This window comes from Giraffa tippelskirchi, chromosome 8 (assembly GCF_054371585.1).
Source record: "Giraffa tippelskirchi isolate mGirTip1 chromosome 8, T2T-mGirTip1v1.2.pri, whole genome shotgun sequence".
Classification (NCBI taxonomy): domain Eukaryota; kingdom Metazoa; phylum Chordata; class Mammalia; order Artiodactyla; family Giraffidae; genus Giraffa; species Giraffa tippelskirchi.
In genome coordinates, this window is record NC_137282.1 from 2,265,742 (window position 1) to 2,273,022 (window position 7,281).

At 41.9% G+C, this 7,281-nt stretch overlaps 1 long non-coding RNA gene across 1 annotated transcript; it reads left to right on the forward strand.

Moving 5' to 3' along the window:
* The first annotated feature begins 247 nt into the window (after positions 1-247).
* LOC145517809 (uncharacterized) lies at positions 248-4,706 on the forward strand. The gene is made up of 2 exons (XR_014062350.1): positions 248-493; positions 797-4,706. It is a non-coding gene; the product is annotated as an uncharacterized LOC145517809 (long non-coding RNA).
* Positions 4,707-7,281: the final 2,575 nt, after the last annotated feature.

Here is a 7,281-nt window from a genome sequence, read left to right on the forward strand (position 1 = left end):
TTCTTTGGTAACCATAAGTTTGTTTTCTTTGTGAATTTATTTATGTTTTGTAAATAAGATATTCATATTAAGTAAAGTAAGTCTGACAGAGAAAGACAAATACCATACAATATCACTTATATGTGAAATCTAAAAACATTATACAAATGAACTAATTTACAAAAATACCATTTTATTTAAAGATTTTACCCCAATCAAAAGAAGAGTTGGGCTAAGGTCAACTTTTCAAACATTGGATCTCTCATAATTTTTCTTTGTTTTTTTTGACTTTTTAATAACATACTACACCTAATAGCCAGGTAATATTTATCAAGATGTTTTACATATTTCTGGCTTCCCTGGTAGCTTAGGAAGTAAAGAATCCACTTTAATGCAGGAGACCTGGGTTCAGTCCCTGGGTCAGGAAGATGCCCTGGAGAAGGAAATGGCAACCCACTCCAGTATTCTTGCCTGGAGAACTCCATGGACTGTATAGTCCACGGGGTCGCAAAGAGTCAGACACAACTGAGTGACTAACACTTCACATATACTAAATATAATACATATATTATAGTGCATTATATTGTCTGAGATATGTCTCTTAAAAATAGATATTACATGCATCCTACATCAAATTCCACCTCCTTATCTATGCAACACAACTTCCCAAATTCTGTAACTGCAGATAATGACATTCAGGGATTATAGAGTTCAATAGAAGAACTATATTTTAGCAAAATCTGTGAAAGTGAAAGTCGCTCAGTCATGTCCGACTCATTGGGACCCCACGGACTATCCAGTCCATGGAATTCTCCAGGCCAGAATACTGGAGTGGGGAGCCTTTCCCTTCTCCAGGGGATCCTCCCAATCCAGGAATTGAACCCAGGTCTCACGCATTGCAGGCAGATTCTTTAACAGCTGAGCCACCAGGGAAGCCCAAGAATACTGCAGTGGGTAGCCTATCTCTTTTCCAGGGGATCTTCCCAACCCAGGAATTGAACTGGGGTCTCCTGAATTGCAGGCAAATTCTTTACCAGCTGAGCTACCAGGGAAGCAAAATGTGTACACAAACCAAATGTTAGGTTTGGAATAATTAACCTTACAGGTTAAGATCACTATTTAGTATAAATAATGCACCACACTTTTTTTTAGATCCCTAATAAGTAGGATAGAAAGAAGTAGTTTAAGATGATGGAGCTGTAGCTGGTGTTGGTATATAACTCAGTTAGGGTATTGTCATGGCAGCATGGATTTGAAGCTAAACCACAAAGCCTAGTTCAAAATAATGTGATATCTGGAGGGTCAAATCCTTAGATGATAGAGAAAAGGAAGAGCTCAGACTTTGGTCAGAAAGATGTAAGATTCTGGCTGCACCCACATCCTGCTGTGCGACCTTGAGTAAGCTAATTCTCTAAGTCTCTATCCCCTCGTGGTAATAATAGAGCTTTTGCTTGATCATGTGAGATACTGTATGTGCCCCTGTGTGCCTAATTGCGGGGACCCCCTCTTCTGGACTGAGTCACCCCTGTCTCTCTGCACCGGTGCTGGTGTTTGACAGCTCTCAGCTGAGTCACTCTCTGGGGACGGTCACAGTCACGGCACTCTCGTGTCATTTCTGGTCGATTTCCGAAGGCCCAGATTCAGATCTGCCTTTGGGAACAAAAGGGACCTGTGCTGTGACGACACAGAGCCCAGCCTCCCCCTCTGCCTCATCCCGCTTTGCTCAGCCTCCTGTAGGTGGTGGTCGTAAGACCCTTTCCCAAGAAACTTCCCGCAGATGATGCTCCATCTTAGAGGCTATTTCTGGGAAAAGTTGACTCAAGATACAATTACACAGAAAAGACTCTGACAGTGTTAGCTTTGATGATGATGATGATGATGATGATGACGATGAAGCTGAAGGACTCTAGAAACATGAGCTTGACTGCTTCGTTTTGATAAAGTTCCCCTTAAACATGTATAGAAACTTTCCTTGAACTATATTTTCTAATAGTGTTGGAGCAGTTTCATATTTAAAGTAGAGCCACTGACAATTACGAGTAATAACCAGCTTAATTAGTAGATTGTATCTAAACTGACACTTCCATTTTCACCTCAGCAATTATTTGTGTGCATGCATGCTTGCTCAGTCATGTCTGACTCTGTGACCCCATGGACTATAGCCCACCAGGCTCTTCCGTCCATGGGATTCTCCAGGCAAGAATACTGGAGTGGGTTGCCATTTCCTCCTCCAGGGGATCTTCCCAGCCCAGAGACTGAACCTGTATGTCCTGCATCTCCTGTATTGGCAGGGGAATTTTTCACCACTGAGCCACTAGGAAGACAATTACTTGTGTAATCATTTCTATTTTGGAACTTTTGTCACATTGGTTAAGTGTTGATCAGCAATTATTTTAAAAATTCCCTTAAACATCAGTTTCCTCCAAAGGCCCTTCACACTCAAATATCCCATCATTCTGTAACATTAATGATAGTAATACCTGAATGATACATTCTCTGGGAAATAAGGTCATTTAAAGACCAAAATTGCCCTTGAAAACAACACTCCATCAATTATGCAGAGCAGTGGTGGTGTGGAACAAACACGGCAAGTGGCAACATGCACGGTGACTGAAGAAGAGGTGACCGAGTCCCAGGGTCTAACAGAAGCAGAGGACGGGACTTCACATGTGTTCCAGCAGTTAAAACTCTTCCACTGCAAGGGGCACAGGTTTGGTCCCTGGTCGGGGAACTAAGATCCAGCATGCTATGTACTGCAGCCAAAAATAAATGTGATAATTACATATAAAGCAATTGTACTCCAACAAAAGCAAAAAAAAAAAAAAAAAAAAAGAAGGCATAGGAGCAAGGATAAGGTGCGTGACCTCGCCTTGGATGATGGAATAATGTCGTGCAAAGGAAAGGGCCTGGGGACCACCACGTCAAATCTCCCTTCTTCACTGATAAACTGAGAGCTGGTGAAACGAAACTATTTGGCCTCCCTTAGACAACCAGCACCGTCCTCAAAACCAGCTCTTTTCAACCCTCCTCGCCATTTCACCTTGACGCCACCTACACGTTCTTGTTCTCAGATCTTTGATCAGCTCAAGAAAATCCTACCCCTCCTCCTCTGAATTCCCCGCAATTGCTCTGCGCTCTCTGCCTGAGCCTCAGCAGGGCCTCTATTCCTCACATTCTTTATAAAATTTCCTCTGGGAGTTTCTCCAAGATACACATTTTTCCCATTCTAGCTGAAATAATTTTAGGTATGATTAAATAATACCTGATATCATAATATTCTAATGCATGTGCTTTGAATAAATCCATTTGCATTCTCTAAGACTCCTAACAATAAGTTATAGACAAATGTAAAGAATTTTATACAATTCCCTTCATTTACAGATTTATTAGTATAGTCTTCACAGCAAAGACTAAAGAGAAATAATTTGCCTGGTTCACAAAATACTATTTCAGTTTAAATGTGAGCCCTCACTAGGCACAACCAAAATGATAAGAAGATTTTGGATTTGCTTTTTCTAGCATTTTATAAATTTTGGTAAGTAATGCTGTAAAATTTAGATTAAAACAGTACTCAAAGATCCTTGGTAGAGACTTTCAAAAGGCACTGAGAAAATTAATTTAGAGGAGGCCAAATACTTGCTTTTTAAATGATCATTTTTAGGACATGCTGATAAAAATGGTCTTACCTAGTGTAGGGGTGGAGGCTTTAGAGTCAGGAACAGGATAAGCATAATAAGCAGAAATTGAATCAGCTGTTCTTCAACAATGAGGAGGTTACCAATAGAAGTGAAGAATATGACACACTTTAAGTTAATCCATAAAACAGCTTCACGTATATTATTTATCTCCACCGAAGACATCCTCGAAGGCACAAACATAATTTAGCCTGGTGGCAGGTGGGAAGGCAGATGTTCCTTAACGGGCTGACACTCCACATCATCATCACCTGTGCAGTGAATTACACGTAACACATCAAGCACCTCTGTCTGGTCCTCTTGAGTTACTCATAAGCCAGCTTTTTGTAGTGTTTCATATGCTTCCATCTTTATTTTGTAATTAAAAGAACATATGCTTGCACATGCTGGAAATATAAAATGAGAACTACACTTTATATTTCCAAATAACCCTGAGTGGGTGAAAGAAACCAATCCTGTCTCTTTCTAATCATTTCATTCCATAACTTTGGCCAATTTTCCTTCACTGCTTTGCTTTGGGAGAGAGAAAAGGCAGGAGGGCTAGAATCTATCCTGCATCTAGTTCTTGACACTGACGTGTAAACTGCTTGGATGTGTCCTCCTCGTATTTAGAAGATTCCTTAATGTGTACTGTTTATAAAAGCATGTGCAGAAATAAACCTTTTCACCAATATTATTTTTTGGAAATCAAGTTTTTGCATGTTGCTATATTCCTGAGGCTAGGTAACTATCAGAATATTTATTCTGTGCTAAAACTCAATCAATAAGAAATCAAAAAAAAAATCATTACCAGTGAAATAAATAATTCTGATTTGTAGTGGTAGGAAATTAGTTAAATTTGGTTAAAATCAATCAGGTTCAATCCTTCAAGGTAATTATTCAGTTAATTCTGTCAAAGTATTCAATTTGGTTAACTATTTTTTCATAGGGATAGATTTTCATAGGGATAGTTTCATGGGTATAGCTTAAAAGTGCTAATATTTTTTCCATTAATTTTTATGACTGCCACACACCATGTCTGCCTTGGCTCTTACATTATCTTATTAAATCCCCACAACGGTATTATGAATTGGGGGGTGATAGTCCCATTTCACAAATGAGTAAACTAAGACTTGGCGGAAAGAGAAACTTGCCCAGTGACAAAGAGAAAATGGCTTCTCTGTGGATGAAGCCTTTGGCTGACTCCAAAGTTTTTGCATTTCTAGCCTGTTGCATCCTTTCACACGCAGTGTGCAAGCATTAGAATAGGGGTATAGGAGTCGAGCCCCCGGAAGCTCTCCTCTCCCCACCTGGGGCCTCCCTCACAGTCCTCTCTGGTCTCCCCAAAGCAGGCTGAAGAGAGAGGCTGGTGGCAGAGTAGAGTGCACGCGCATGCACGCATGCGCGCGCGCGCACACACACACACACACACACACACACACACACACACACACACACACACACACACACACACACACACACACACACATACACTTAATCTGCAGGGACTGTGATATGTTCACCCTGACTCAAAGCACAGCTCATCACGAAAGTGACTGGGGCACTGAGCCTTCCAGTGTGAATCTTCCCGCGTCTGTGCTCTGGCTCAGTCGTGCCCAACTCTTTACAACCCTGTGACCTGTAGCCCGCCAGGCTCCTCTGTCCATGGGATTCTCCAGACAAGAATACTGGAGTGGGTTTCCCTGCCCTCCTCCAGGGGATCTTCCCGATCCAGGGATCGAATCCACCTCTCTTTACATCTCCTGCATTGACAGACAGATTCCTTACCACTAGCACCGCCTGGGAAGCCCAAATCTTTCCGCAGGCTGAGTCAAAGGCTTACATAGCCTGACCTAAGCCCAAGCTTCCTTCCTTGAGCATTCCTGTACCCCAGGTGACTCTCAGATCCTATGCTCTGAAGCAGTGCATGGTTCCTACCCTCATCTCCTTTCAACACCCTCAAGGGTGTTCTCAGGAACACCTCAAGTTCTCAGGTACAGAATCTTGGGGAAGGACAACCAGATACATTATGAAACAAAATTCAAGAATGCCCCAAATTGCAAGCGTGGTGGCAAATGAAAAGGGAGGCATAATGAACTGGAGCTGGGAAAGCAACACGGTTCTGTTTTCATACTTAGTGCATATGCTGGTCATTCCTGGAACCGCAAACCTGGCTTGCTGACAGTTTTCTATTCGAACACCACTCACCGTGCCTGGGAAGGACTCGCACCTGCGTGTCGGTCGTGCAGATCATAGGCTCTGTTTGTCTTCTGATGACGGCTTTAGGCGTCTATGAGTGTCAGAGTTCCCACAATCCATTGCTAAAACAAACTGTTGTACACTGATGAACAATTTCTCCATTCCTCTTTACGACCAAGTCCGGTAACAAGGATGGCAAAATAGGAACCAAATATATGCTGCTCATTTGCATCCGCAAGTAGAAGCAAATACCCACTGGTGGAAGCACGCTTTGCTTGAAGTTTACTCATTAAAAGAAAGACTAGATGTGTAAAACTCAGATTAATTACCCCCAAATGACTGGCTGAGTTTGAACAAAGTACAGGCTTATTAACATTCAATTGAGCTGCTTAGAGAAGACAGGATGGGAAAGAAAGACTAGATGAGAGTCTGTTTTCAGTATTTGAGTTTTTCAAACGTGAGTTTGTCCTCTGCGTGCACACGAAGTCGCTCGGTCGTGTCCAACTCTTTGCGAACCCACGGACTAAAACCCGCCAGGCTCCTCTGCCCATGGGATTCTCCAGGCAAGAATACTGGAGTGGGTTGCCAGGCCCTCCTCCAGGGGATCTTCCCCACTCAGGGATTGAACCCAGGTCTCTAGGTCTCCTGCACTGGTAGGAGGATTCTTTACCACTGAGCCACCTGGGAAGCCCTGAGTTTGTCCTCTGCTCCAGACCAAATTCCGTGATACGCTATGTATGAACACGCAGACCCTTGGGTTCCAAATTCTAGCTTATGAGCTGTGTAATTTGAGCATTGACTTAACATCTCTGTGCCTCAGTTTCTTTATCTGTAAAGTAGTCAATGACGCTTCCTAGGTTTGTTTTCATGAGGAAATGACTACATACAGTACTTCGTGCCTTAAACAAAGCTATCTGTGAATTACAGCAGCTCTGACTGGAGAACCATCCTACCGCAGAGGGCAGAGGGCTGGCAGTCCTAGTATTTCTTGCTAGTTTCAGCTATATTAAGTAGTGCTTTTATCCCCAGAGTGTTTTATTTATTTATCTTTTTATTATGAAAGGTTTGTGTTGTTACTGCTGCTCTTTTGAGAGCTGGAAAGCATCCCTTTGGATCAAGTAAAAAGCCACAGTGGAAGTATTTTGAAAAGCATTCGGTGATAAACAAGTAACAAAGGGGGAAATGTGCTGGTGCCTTTTAGCAAATAATTACTTTTACTAAGATAACAATAAGAAAGATTATACCACCTGCTTTCCTACCCAATAGATAGTTCTTCAGCTACTACTGGGTTGTTATCTTCACACAAACCATTTCTAGAAAAGAATGATGCTATCTACCTTAATAAAAGATAAAAATGCTGGTTATCTTTATTCCCTGTTTTCCAGTGCGTAACTCGTGATTTCAAAAAATCAATTTGATTTCAATGCTG